Genomic DNA, 14,643 nt, shown 5'->3' with positions numbered 1-14,643 from the left:
ATGTAAACAAAAACAAAAAAAGGAAAAAACTGATCACATGATCGATTGGAACATCCATTTAAACACACACACACACACACACACACACCCCCACACACACACCCCCCCCCCCCCCCCCACACACACACACACACACACAATTAAAGGTTCACCGAGGCCATCTTTCTTCTACAGAAACGTGCTATTTGTGTCATTTTTGGATGTGGATACAGAGACCACACTATTCCATTATTTATACAACTAAAAACTTTCAAATGTATTGAATTGATGTAGTTTAACCGCCTTAAAGTAATGTATATAATATATATATATATATATATATATATATATATATATATATATATATATATATATATATATATATATATATGGACATGCTGTTGAATTATTTTATAGAGTTGCTACATCGAAAGCGTCTTGACTGCTGGCTGTAATTCATTTTGTGGTGATCTTTTTTTTGTGTTGATTAAGTTTTACTTCTTTCTGTCATTTATTTTTCTTTTAAAGAGTGAAATGCATTTTAATTGAATTGAATTGAATTGAATTGAAGGTCATTTTAGCAAATGTGATATCTTGGGAATGTGTCTCAAACTGGTCCCACTTTGCATGAATCCATGCTGAAGAAGTGGCTGGCAGCATTGAAAGGTTGCTGACCTCTCGTTTGTGACTTCACGTGCGTGTGTGGCAGTTTTGCTTGCATACAAATAGCTAGCCAACATTCATAGTGTTTATAAAAATCACATTCTTTTGTCACGAGTTGCACACAAGCTCATCACTTTGGCTTTCACCTATTATCCTTCTTTGTCTGCGTGAAACTTGCTTTCATAAACCTTTTCTTTGAGTTAACTTTCCTAATGCTTCTCAGACACACACACGTTTTTGTTTTTTTACTGCCTGCCAAACTTTCCCTTAATTGCCTTTTCTTCTGAAACAAATCCTGTTGTATAAAAGGTGTACAGGAAGAAGACCTGCAGGAGGAAAATCTATTTATAGCGCGTCTGTTTGTGCTTTACTGCAGTGTGTGGGAGTGCGGAGTGACAAGCGTGTGCGCTGCAATCCGTCTTTAATGATATATGTACCCCGGCTCTTATATGTATGTGACTTGGACAAAAGGGACAAGGGATTTTTCTTTAACACCAATGTGTCTATGAGTAATAAGTATTTCCAAGTGAGAGCCAACAAAATTGCCCAAGATGGCAAACATTGCTTGAATGTCAGCAACTGTTGCAGTGATCCAATGAAATTGTTAGAGCCATAAGAAAATAAGTAGAATGCATCAGGCCTTTTAAACAGAGCTCAGCAAAGTAATTGATAATAGGAATAATGTCCCAAATTTTGGCAAATATTTCAAATATTGTATTTCACACAAAACCCAGCGAAGGCAAAGCAATTGCTTTCATGTAGAGGAAGAATACACTGTTTGCCAGAGGATTAGAAAAAATAGTAAATCACTTAGTCCTTTCACACAGAAATGCTGCAAAGGAGCAATCACATCCGCCTCTGATTTTCACAGACCAGCAAAAGTTCACCTAAAATCACTTGAACATTTGCCTTTTTTTCTAGAACGTCTATGCCTTTTACACAGTATACAGCAAAGGCGGAATTATCACTTTTACCGAGAGTTATAATACCCAACATTTTCCCAAAAATATTTAACATTTATGTAAACAATCATTAAATTGTTTAAACATGTAATCCTCTTCAACACAGAGATCCAGCAAATGTGCCAGGTCTAGAAAGTCTGTCCCGCCTGTCTTTGTCACACAAACACAAAGAAAAGGTAGAATATTGCCACAACTATGTACACTTTGATACACTTTTGTTTGCTAATACAATAAATCACTGAATCTATCCCCCCTTTTACACAGAGACCCAACAAAGTGGTTACATCAGAGCAGTAACAGAAGACCCAGAATGTATCCACCTGTGCCTTTCACACAGAAACCAAGAAAGGCTTGATAATTGCTTAACATGAACGTCTCCTTCACTTAGCGAGCAATCAAACTTGTCATAGCTGTAACATTTGCAACGTATCCGCTTGTGTTTTCCATACAAAACCCAGCAAAGGCAGAACATCGCCGTGCCCGTCCGTGTGTTCTACAGCGCAAGACAAATACGATCTGGTCTTAATCCTCAAGTCGGACATGAGGGACTTGTATATGATTATAATGATAATCTATGAAGTGTTTGTAACTGTGGGCAACTGTCATTTCTCCCCCGCATGTTAATATTTACCTGAATCAAATCCTCTCTATAATCTCTGCAGCTGTCAAAAGATGGCAGCGACATATGCATTTCCACAGCGATGGCGTATTAACACCCTCTTTGTCGTCTATATTTGAAACTACTCAGGATGTGAGGATTGCAAGCACGTAGGAAAGTGTCAAACCCACAACGACTGATAAAAGAAAAAAAATATGAAAATAGCGTCGCAGTGTCCCTCGAGAGGACGGCCAGCGGTCAAGTCAATCCACCGGTCTTCCCTTTTTGCCGAAATCAAAAGACTTTTTGGATTTAAGTCAAACTGCGCCAGTGTCTCGATATGAAATGCCAATTTGATGTTATTTTGCATCAGAGCGCCGTCTCCCGGGGTGACCACCAAAGTCTGGATCCCCAGCGCTGCATAGCGGATAATGAGGATTTTGGTCTCGGAGGGGGGGGGGGGGGGGGGGGGGGAGTGAACACGCATGCCTGCCAGCTCATGGATTTAGTTTGGCTGACAAACTCTGTTGAGGAAGTGAGATGAGATGAAAACCAGCGTTGCTTGAGACGCTTACTTCAAGATGCCATAGGAGAAACGGAGGCATCTTTCCAGGGGAATTAAACACCCCAAATTGGAAGGAAAAAAAAACTTGCATCTGCCAGCAATAGTCAAACTAAAGGTACTTTGATTAATACTTCGTTCACGGAATAAGAATTAGGGTGGGCGTCATGTTAGGCAAAATTGTGACTTTGAAGCTCAAGTAGCTTTTGCCAGCTAATATAGTGTGCCATTGAGCTATGTAAGCTAACAACGTGATAGCGTGCTACGCTGGCTCCCTCGATACGTTAAAGAATCACTGCTTAAGTATAGTTCAGTTGTATTTAACTTTTTAGTACTCACGCCATCCTACCAGGCACACACATACACAGACACTACAATATATTGTGTTTTCTATACAACTTACGGTAGTTTGCTTTGTTTCGTTGGTGTCCAAACATTTTTACAATATAGGGCAAATTTGACTTATTCTGGATATGTGTTCTTAAGGGAGATCAAAGGTTTCCTTAGATTTTAGTTTCTTCCGAACAATATATCTCGATCACTTTCTGTTTTTAATTTATTTTATTTTTTGAGTAGGGGGTGGGGGGTTTGAAACCTTGGTTTCATGACATGGACACCATGGAAATGAGAGTTGGCCCAGTATTGCACGTGTCAGGAAAAGTCTAGGGTACAATATTGGACTGTCCCCTATTCAAGGAGTTCTTAAGTTTACGGCACCCGTCCCTTGTCTGTAGGACCTTTTTTTCCCGTTAAATTCCCACAGTAATCAAAGTTGTGTTATTGTTACCTCCAGCATCGGGCGTCCATCAAGCAGGTTGGCTCGCCTAACCTTGCTTTGCAAGATGAATTCTCGTGGTATTTGTGAGTTAACAAATCCATCTTGTACCGAGCCCGTTGATTTCCACCGATCCGAACCACTGATCACAGAGCGAAATTGTGTTTGGGGGCGGGATATGCAGCTGTGATGAAACCAGGAAGCCAGCGCCGACGCCGGGGCAAACAAACAAACCTAACATCGACGAATGGACACTGCAATTAATTCTGTTCTTGCAGAATTACTCACCGTTCCCTTGTTGAATGTTGAACAGCGAGAGGCGTTTTTCGTGCATTTTTAGCTGGTAAAGACGTTCATGCTTTTTTCCCCCCGTTTGACGAGAACAAAGACAACATTTTCATCCGTGGCCGTGATTGGCCATAACAAACGTGCACAATGCCGCATTCGGGAGGTAGTTTCATATGCGATTTGGACAGGATGCGTCTCAGTCTGAACTAGACCTGTCAAAATTAATGGATTCATCGACAAGTAATCGATGATCAAAATAATCAACAACTATTTTTATAATCAAGTAATCATTTGGAGCCATTTTAACAGTAATTGAGCACTGATTTCCGTAGTCCTTGATGAAAGAAGACTGATTATCTTCTGTGTTCAAAATAAGACATTTGCAAACATCTGTTTTTACTTTGGAAAACAATGACCGAACCGGTAACATAGTTGAACATTAATCCCCACGTTGCTTACTCAAACGCTACCGCGTCAATTCTTTGCATGTATTGCCCGGTCGTAACCACAGACATATGGTTGTTTAAAAAAAAAAAAATGTCGTACTGTGAATGTGTAAATTTTATGGTCCTCACATGCTTAATGTGCTTGCAAGGAATCAGTCAAACAGTCACAATACTACACACTACTCACAACAATATTAGTGTTGAACGATGCCCCTGTTCGATGTTGTTGCTACAGCAACCTGACATCAGATGGGTCAATAATGTGGTCCAGTTTGAACAGAACCAGATCGGATTTGGACACTTGCTAAAAACAGTGTGGGCAGTCAGACATAAAAATCTGATTTGAGGAGGAATTCGATTGGAATTAAAACTTGATTTAGACCAGTATTTGTCTTTTCTGAAAATAACCTTAAAATAATATATTTTAAGAATGACTGAATCAGTCAGCTTACTATATTCTCAGTTGCTCAAATTTGTTTAAAGACGAGAAATATATATTTTTAAATGTATATGGTCTCTGTATCACCAATGAGCTCTGGTACGTATCCCCCACATTGACCATATCCCCAGAATGACAGCAACAAAATTCATAGCCCGCTATCGTGGGCCCACGTCCGCCACGGACGAGTTATTTTCAGAAGTCCACCCTCTGTCGGTCATCACGGTTGAGGCCCCTCCACCAGGCGGACGACTTGTCGCTCGGAGCCTGCTGCTGCTCAATTACAGGTGACAGCTAACAAACAAACGGCTGCCCACGCACGTACTTCTACGACACCCGTCTGTGAACAAAGGAACCGATTGAATGGCAGCAATCGCGCCGTGGCTTTGATGCATCTTCCTGCTGATGCCTCCTGACACTTGGGCTCCCATTTGCCGTCCCCTCAAGGTAGTCGGAATGACGTTAGGGCAATAAAGCTAATATCGGCGCTCCGTCTGTCGTCCAGGTGAGTTAATGGAGAGTAATGCGCCACTCACTCTGTAACTTGTTATTGACTTCAGGAATTAACGCCATTAAAAAGTTGAAAGGAGCGACATATGAACTAACTCCCAGGAAAATGAGCATCCGCGCCAGTCTTCGACGGAGACGCGCCGGGGGAGGTTATTTCTTCAAGGCGGGACGATCAATGGCAATTAGATGCACGCTTGCTTCTCAGCCGACTGCTATTGATGGAAAATGACGTGAAATTCGCAAAGAGCGCTTCACTTCCTGTTTAGCTGGAGGCCATCTTGTCAAACAAAGATGGAGTTCAAAGCATAAGCAGAAAAGTCAACGTCTGAAAGATTTAGCGACACATAAACTGTTTGACGTTATCCGTGTAAACCAGAGTTAGGGTTCAAACTAATGTTTGAGGCCAAAGTCAGGGGTTTGAATTGCAAGATAGGTTCAAGATAGGGTTTAAACCAGAGTCACTCTATTAGGGTTTTCACATTAGGCTTTCAAATTATGGTTTCAAGCTAGGGTTGGGGTTTCAAATGAGGGTTTAAAGGAAAGGTTGGAGTTTAAAATTAGGGGTTTGAGCCAGGTAAAGGGGTTCAAATTAGAGATAAGGTTAGTTTTTAAAATTTTGGTTAGAAGCAAAGTTTGGCATTTCAAATTAGGGTTTCTATTCAACATTAAGGTTTCAATCTTGGGTTAGTGTTTCAGACAAAGGTTAGGATTTAAAAGAGTTGGGATTTCAAATTAAGTATCGAATCAAAGGTTAGAGTTAGGTTAGATTAGGCTGGTCTCGCCTGAGTTTGTTCGCTGGATTCTCCAATAGTATTTGTTTCGCGCCGCGCCGCAACAGAGGAGGAGGAGGGATTTCCCCTTCGGTTGGTGGTGCAAATCATTTGGTGATCTAACCCCCCAATTCCAACCCTGAAGCCAAGGTTAAGTTAGGGCTTAAAGCAAAGATTACTGCATGGTTAGAGTTTTTATGGGGTTTTACAGTGGTGTTTCAACCAGGACTGGACTGGCACACAAAAAATTGGCCCTAGCATTTTCACGGTCCACCCCAACCTGACTCTTGCCTAACATGTAGTTCTGCTACTGTTGTTTAAGTCTGCTATCAATATTTGAAATGGATTAACAGACCGGTCCCTCTAAATTGTGGGCCAATCTCTTTGGGTAAAATGTAGGAAAATAATAATTAAAAAGCACTACATCTGCCCCAAAAGAGGCCGGCCCACCGGGCATCTGCCCCATTTGCCAGATGGCCAGTCCATGAGCCATTTCAACCCAATGTTAGGTTTTCAAATTAGGGTTGCAAGACAGGGTTAGGGCCTCAATTGAGCTAGGTGCCATATACCATTGGCGTTTTTGAGCACAATTGATTACTACACATTCAGTGCTGCTCAAAAGTTTGTGAACATCTTGAGCAATTTGAACTTTCCAATTGTTTGAACCTGATTTTGTTGTTCAATCTGAACCATTACATTTTATATGAAATGAAAAACAGGTGTAGGTTTATCAATTCAATGCATTGTTCTTTTTTTAAATCAATTGTGTAGTCAAAACGTTAGTAAAGATTCATGTAGGTGCAAAAGTAAGTGAACCCTGAGCTGCATTGCTTAAAACAAGCAGTCAAGTAGGATCAGGTAAGACAAATTGGTAGCTAAACTAACCACTGAAATTGACCAATGAAATGAGAGGTTTAGCAATGAAATTGTGCATCACTGACTGAAACAGAGACAAAACCACATCACTTTAGTCTTTCCCACGTGAACCCATGCAGGTCAGTCATGTTGAGAGGAAGAGAACTCTCAGGGGACCTCAGGAAGTGGGTAGTGACAGCACATCTGTCTGGGGAAAGCTATACACTGAGAATTACTACAATCCAGCCTAGAAGTGGACGACCTTCTAAAAATATCAGCAAGAACCACAAGAAAAGTGATAATTCAGGTAAAAAGCCAAATCGAACATCACATCAAGGGATTTGCTGCATCTTGGACACATGTGCATGCTTCACCAATCAGAAGAAAAGTCAAATGACAAGGCTTTCATGGAAGGCTTGCTAGGTAGAAGCCTCTGCTCACAAAAAAAATCAGAGCTGCCCATCTCAACTTTGCCAGAGAGTACCTGGACAACACTGAAGCTTTTAGGAAGTCCCTTCTGTGGGACTGTCATTAATCTGTTCATGGCCCCCATAAAAAGAGAAAGAAGAACTCTAATATTTTAATTTGCTAAGAGTCAAAAGGAGAAAAATAAAGACAGAAAGAAAAAACACTCGGGCAATGGCTAAAAGTCACATATTTTGTTGTACTTTAAATTAGTGTTCAAAGCTTCTATTTTGTTTATTTGAGAATCTTCCCTGTCTCAATGACTTTACTGCTCGCAGTTTCCTGTAGCCAGCGTGAACCGAAGCACCACCTTGAAACCAAGCTATGATGGGTTTTCTTCTATTTCTAGCGTAATGCCTCGGAGGTTGTGTGAACTAAACTCTACCCCCGAGAGGAACACCCTGCTCCTGTTTAATCATCGCTTAGTGGTGAAACGTTCACATGATGAAATCCATTTTTCCGTTGTACTTTTTTTTCTCTGCATTCAATATGTGCACCTTTTGTCCTTCCTGTGCAACTGCAAAGAAGAAGAAGAAGTCGGGAGGTCCTTTCAAACTGGTGGCCTCACAGTTATGTTTTTTTCTATTAATATGGAGCGGATGCCAAAGATGAAATGAATCTTCGGGAGAGACTGAGAGAATATCATTAAGGTTGCTGCGTGGGTGTGGGAACATTCTATGCGGGGGAGATGGATTTTTTCTGTGTTTCAGGAACTGTGCACGGGAGTTTGATGATGCTCTTGCGGCGGGTTCTTCTTCCACTAAACCATTGGTTGTTTAACCTTGTTGGGGGTACTGAGCCCCGCCAATTTCCTATGGCGCATTCTCCATCAATCTTAAGGAAGTAGTTTTGCTTGACTTGAATTGCTCAACTTGGCATTGCAATTCGTGCAGTTAAGATGCTGACTGCCATCACTTAACTCAACTCAATATTAGATGTAAACCGATGTATGTTTTTTTCAGGGCCGATACCAAATAATTATTAGTAATCAAGGACGACGATAACCAATATTTGGAGCATGTATTCATTTTCACTAAAAGGGAAAATATTGGCATAAAAAATGTAACAACAAAAAACTAACTCTAGTTCTTATTTATTTATTTAGTCTTAAGCTTATGTTTATTGAACAACGGTTCGTAAAATATTGGAGTTAAAAAAAAAATCTTAGTCAATAGACATCTTTGTTTTACATCTAACAAAAAGTATAGTAGGACCGAGTTTACCCACCTAGTAGAAGCACCTGTGGCTAAAGCCAAACTGTGGTAGGGTTTTTACTTTCTGACCTGGATTGTCCACCTCTGGACGTAGTCTCTCGCCACATCGTTGAGCAATCCTCACACGCAGAATAATTCAACATCCCCAGTTGGTGTCCGCTGGGACGAGTGCTGTAACTCTGGTAATATTTCATCAAAGCGTCAACACATTTGCCCACATGAGGAAGAAGAACACATTTGCCCACACACAGCGACTATAAATAGCATCAACGCCAGCGTCTTCGGAGGGTGTGGGAATCCTCCTTCCTATCCTTCAAAAATGGCAGCATCACTGCACAAATCCAACGCTGTTTTTATATAACAATCCTCATTATCATATTGGTGCTGTTCGGCGGGATACCTCTATGTCCAAATATGGTCAATTTCACAAATCAATACTATTGGTCTGTCTCTACATCATGTTATTTTTTTACACATGAATTATTAACCAATTTACAGTGTTAAAAACAACTGGAGAACAAATTTATTAACGCTCTTGAAAGTGCAACTGTCCGAGAAGTGTCGGGAAACTCCGCCTCTTCCTCACTGCGGTGGGTGTGCAGCATTATGTTGCCTCAAGATTGAAATTCTGGATAATAAATGAAAATAATTTTATTAGATTCATCTGAGTAAGTATATTTTGTTAAAAAAGGATCTCCGTAATGCCTCAGTGCAGAAAGAACTGGTCAGCCAAAAAGGTAAGTGCTAGCAGATTCATTTTTACCTTTTAAACTGCTTATTCAACTCGCCGTTTTATTTGGGTTAAGTTAGGCTTCTTGTGTGGTCGGGAGCCCGCGTTATGGACGACTGGCGCCCCGAGATGTATTTGACCATTTTATTCAGTGACATTTGCAACAACAGTGAGTTTTGCAAAAAAAAATGCATATTAAATGAAGTTATCTTTTTTGGGATTTCCTGAAAATAATCATCTTGAAGATTTGTAGATTGTGCCCAACACCGACGACTGTATGTATATTTTATGTGATTCACATTACAGTCTAAAAAAAAATTTGTTTCTCATACCTATCCATTAAAGACACTTTTATACACTAATTGTTTTACAATTAACGCACAATCTGTTGTTTCCCTGCTGAAATAATGGTGGTTGTTTTTTTATTTACGGTTTACCATCTGCTAAATACGGTGCTGAACAAATGTGGCAGACCAGCAGCAGAAACCAAAAGATAACGTCTGCATTAAAACGCTCCATGATGGAGACAAATGCGATGGGTGGTGGTTTGGGTTTCGAATTTAGATTTCAAGGCAGAGTAAGTGTTTCAGATTGGGTTTTGAAGTCAAGGTTAGCGTTTTAAATGAAAGTTTCAAGCCAGGTTTAGGGTTTAACGTTAGGGTTTCAAGCATAGTAGGGGCTGGGATTTAAAATTGGGGTTTCAATTATGGATTAGGAATTAAAGCAAAGGTTAGGGTTTCAAATTAGGATATTGAGACAGAGCTAGAGTTTCAAATTAGGATTTGTAGCCCGTGTTAGTGTTTCGAGCCAGTATTATAGTTTACAATTAGATTTACAAGCGCATTGGGTTGGGATTTCAAGCAAGGGTTAGATTTAAAATTTGGGTTCTAAGCCTGTGTTAGGGTTTCAAATTAGGGTCTTGAAATAGACGGATTAATCGGCTGATTATATCAGATGATAGTAGGCCATTTTTAAAAATGATAATGTGGTCAGTTTTGCTTATACTGTATATATTTTTGATAAGACGCTTGGAGTGCATTATTTGTGTAGTACTCGCTGTACTACATCATATATTTCAAATGCAACTCTGTCAAAGATGACGTATTGATGTGAGAAAGGCGACTGACTTTTATTTTGAAGACATCACGTCATGGCAAAGAACATGGAGTTGAAGAAATGTGATTTAATGTTGAAGGGCATCATGCATAAATCATGTTTTGCCAGTAAGGTTTGAAAAACGGGTTTCAAAGTGCAATGGCTTTGGATTCCAAGCAAGGGTTGGACAGTAAAATTAGCCAAGTTTAGAGTTTCAAATTTGGGTTTGAAGAAAAAGTGAGGGTTTTAAATTTGGGTTCATGCCAGAGTTAAGGGTTTAAAATGTATGAGGTAAACAATAGGGTTTGAAGTCAGGGTTTACAATTAACGTTTCAAGCATGGATTGAAATCTCAAGCCAGCGAATCTCCCGAGAGTGAGCGAGAGCGACACGCACATACACACACGCCGACAGACAGAGACAGGACGGGCAAGCGAGAGCTCAAGGGCACTTGAAGGTTAAGGAATGATTAGTGTCACTTTTTCACATCCTGTGACGAGCCGTACATCTCCACGTGTACTGTGGTTACAAATAGTTTTCCTGCCTCGACTGGGCCACAGGCCAAAGTCAGATGGGATAGGTTCATCTTGATGGATGGATGGATGGATGGATAGCTAACCTAACCTGAGAATGCGGAAGAGGGTGATTAACCCATTAAGGCCTAAAGCGGCTGGCAAAACATGCCTCTAAAACCTATGGGTGACTTTTCGTTTTCCTGGAAATTCAACAATATTAAAAAGAATTGATAGCACAGCTCCTGAAGTAGATAGAAACATCATTCCAAAAACATTTTAGAGCTTACACCTGTGGCGTTCACACAAACCTAAGTTTATTATTATAAACCTTCAATATATATATATATATATATATTTTTTTTTAAATCAACAAACAAATGTCGCATCTGCGGGTGTATAACTCCAAATATATTTACTTTCAACACTGGAGCGCAGTTGTAATAACCTCGGGGGGGTCGGGGTAATTATTCGTCGTCCATTCCGTTACAAAGCCGTCAAAATTTTCAATATCCTCATTGTCTACAAACGTATTTCTTAACAGTATATCTCTGTCGACTCGTTACACTGATTCGAATTCCTCCCGCGCCGTCGTCAATCGTGTCATTTATTTAATAACTCCCGCGAATCTGCGTCAGCCATAAACGCTCAAATAAAATTCCAGGACGAGGCTCACATTTGAACCCAGATTAAATAAAGTAAAAGTAAAAAAAAAAAAAAAAGGGAAAAAAAAGGAGTTGAAATATATCATTCCACAGGTGACCAGGTCATTGGAAACAGGTGAGTGTCTGAATTAAGTATAAAAAGAATGGATGTGATGCAAGTCCAACAGTTTAAAAAGGTCTCTCAACATACTTTTCATAATTGCAAGGAATGAAGGGATTTCTTCATCTACAGTCCATAAAATCATCAAGATTCAGAGAATCTGAGAAATCAAAGACCAAAAATCAGCATTAACTGCCCTTGACCTTCGACCCATCAGGTGACACTGCATTACAAATTGGCATCATTGTGTAAAGTGGGGGCCACCAACTCCGGTCCTCGAGGGCCAGCACATCAGCGAGCTCTGCAGAAGCCTGATAACAATCCTGATCATTTGAATCAGGTGTGTTGGATGGGGGAAACAGCTAAAACATGCAGCATTGGGGTCCTTGAGGGCCAGAGTTGGTGACCCCTGGTACAAATGATATATCTACATGGAACATTTCAGAAAACCATTGACAGTTAACACAGTTTTTCGCTACATCTACAAATGCAAATTAAAACTCAACCAACTGTATCCCCAACACCCTGAAACTCCGCCGGCTTCTCTGGGCCTGAGCTCATCTGAGATGGACAGATGCAAAGTGGAAAAATGCGCTGTGTGAATGTAATAGGAAAAAAAGGGAATCCTTGATCGCCCCAACCCCCCCTGACACCCACCACCCCACCCCCACGCCACCCCAATGTCCGGCATCTAGTTACTTTCATTCATTTGAAGTATCTCAGAAAACATGCAGTTGACAAATATTTTGTGTGTTTACCCCGCTATTTGAATAAAACAATCGTTTTGAATGCAATACATATTTATAGCCGTGCACAGACTCAAATGCAAATGTGTCTCTGCAGCCTTGGACTGCCTCGCCCACTTTCTTTCATTTCCTCGCACACAAATAGATTCCTCTTTCTGTTCTCCTTCCTACTGTATTATCTCTGTGTTGTCCGCCAGCCACCTCCACCGGACATATTTATTTATAACGCCTCAAACTGGCGGCGGGTTCAAAGACAGCGGGCGCGGTGGAACCTTAAAAAAGAAAAAGAAAAGCAGGTAAGGAGCTTGTGTAATGAAGCAGTGGCCGGCAGGGACCCCTAGGGGACAGCAAGCTCCAAGCGTGCGTGAGTCATCCCTACGAGGCTCATCCTGGTTCTCTCCGTGAATATCTATCTCCATTTCAGCCCACCTGACCTCTGCTCTCTCACCGCCGCCAGCTTGGCATCCATCTTAAACGCCTCAAGGCATGGGTGGGAATCCAAACGTGATGCAAATTTCACCACCGCTTTGCATAAACAGACAGCTGAAACTCCAAAGGCAAGCATGGGCCCTTGCTCGGTCCCCCCTTCCACTTGTCCCCGATGCATGCAGACATTCCAGGTACAGCGGTGCTCTGAGGTACAAGTTTAATTGTTTCCTTGATCATGTTTGTTGCTCAAAACAGTCCTATCTCAAATCATCTTTCTCCCATTAAAGGATTTGAGATTATCTGTCCTCCATCATTTTCTTCACTCTAAATGACTCAGTAAGATGCTTTAATAGTAAACATTTTTCATAGAGGATAAATAATATATGCCAGTGATATTACCTGTCTGCATGTGTTGCTCCGCTATTTATAATCCATTGTTTCTAAAACCTAAAACTCTCAATGCTAACTACTAGCATTAGCATGTCAATGGAGTTTTGCGTTTATTTGCAGTAAGCTAAGTAGAATTTGTTATGGTAAAGATGTTTTTTTTTTTAAATAAACATCTAATTATATTTATTTCATTAGCTTAACTAGTAATAAACACAACCACTGGTAACCAAATTGACTAGCGATTACATTTTGTCACGGTTGGCTGTGGTTTTGGACCCAAATGTGTGTGTGTGGGGGGGGGGGGGGAGAGTCTAAAAACAAAAGGGTTTTATTAATTAAACAAAAACAAGGTGGTGCACAACGTGCCGACAAAAAAACAACGAAGTCCTAAATTAAACCAAACTCAAACAGCATGACGAGGAACTGGCCAGACATGGACGAAACGACAAAACTTGGAAATGACAATGGACCAACCCAGAGTGGACAAACACAACAGACTAAATACACCGACACTAATGAGACACACCTGGGGAGCACAATAGGCTGAGGGCACCGATTGGTCAGACACACTAGGAAGGGAAGAAACACAGGTGGACGTGATCAGACATAACGAGACAAGGGGAGAAATCAGGAACACATGACAAATACCAACCACAGACAAAAACAACAAACATACCCATAATAAACAAAATGCAACCCCTACAAAACCGAAACCTAACAAAATTTGTTATATTTCTGGGTGAGAATTTATTGTATATTAGATTTTCAGCAAAACTGTACACACGGGGGCCAGTGCCGATTACAGACATAACTACTTGTTGAGCACCCAGTCTAAAAAAATCGAGTCAAAGCGTATACTGTATTTTTTGTCAAGAAAGGAAGCATTTTCCCACCAAGCCGTCGAATGCAGGCAACTCTAGTTTCATGTTAACTTCCAGTTGGTAGCTAAACACTTATGACAACAACGACAGTCAAACTTGCTGAATGTTCTTTTGTTGTCTTCCAGAATCGCTTAGCGTTACAATGAATGACAAATTTTATTTTAGGTTTATAAGTGCGAGACATGCAGGGCTTCATCTTTGAGACACTCAATTTTAAATATAGAGCACTTGAAAAAACAAGACCAAAAGTGTACAAAGAGCTGTACATGAAAATAATTGAATACAATAGCAAGCTTTTATTGTTATTGTATTGTACAGATACAATAAAATTGCGCTTATGAAAACATGAAACTAATTCAATGACAGACAGACTAATAATAATGTCATGCAGGATCAATGTTCCTCGGTCCCCGTTACGGGAGCGTCTCCGACTCTTGTATTAGTTGTGATGGTGAAATTGTCTCGGCTAATATTAACTTTCCATCTCTTGTTCTCTGGGTCACTAGGAAACGTGTTAAAAAGCTAAGTTGAATCACCGAACATTGCGGGTGGCATGTTGGCCACAGGAAC

This window comes from Leptonotus elevatus, chromosome 1 (assembly GCF_054856555.1).
Source record: "Leptonotus elevatus isolate MCC_2025b chromosome 1, RoL_Lele_1.0, whole genome shotgun sequence".
Classification (NCBI taxonomy): Eukaryota; Metazoa; Chordata; class Actinopteri; order Syngnathiformes; family Syngnathidae; genus Leptonotus; species Leptonotus elevatus.
The sequence above is the reverse complement of the archived record's forward strand: the minus strand, read 5'-3'. Positions refer to the sequence as shown.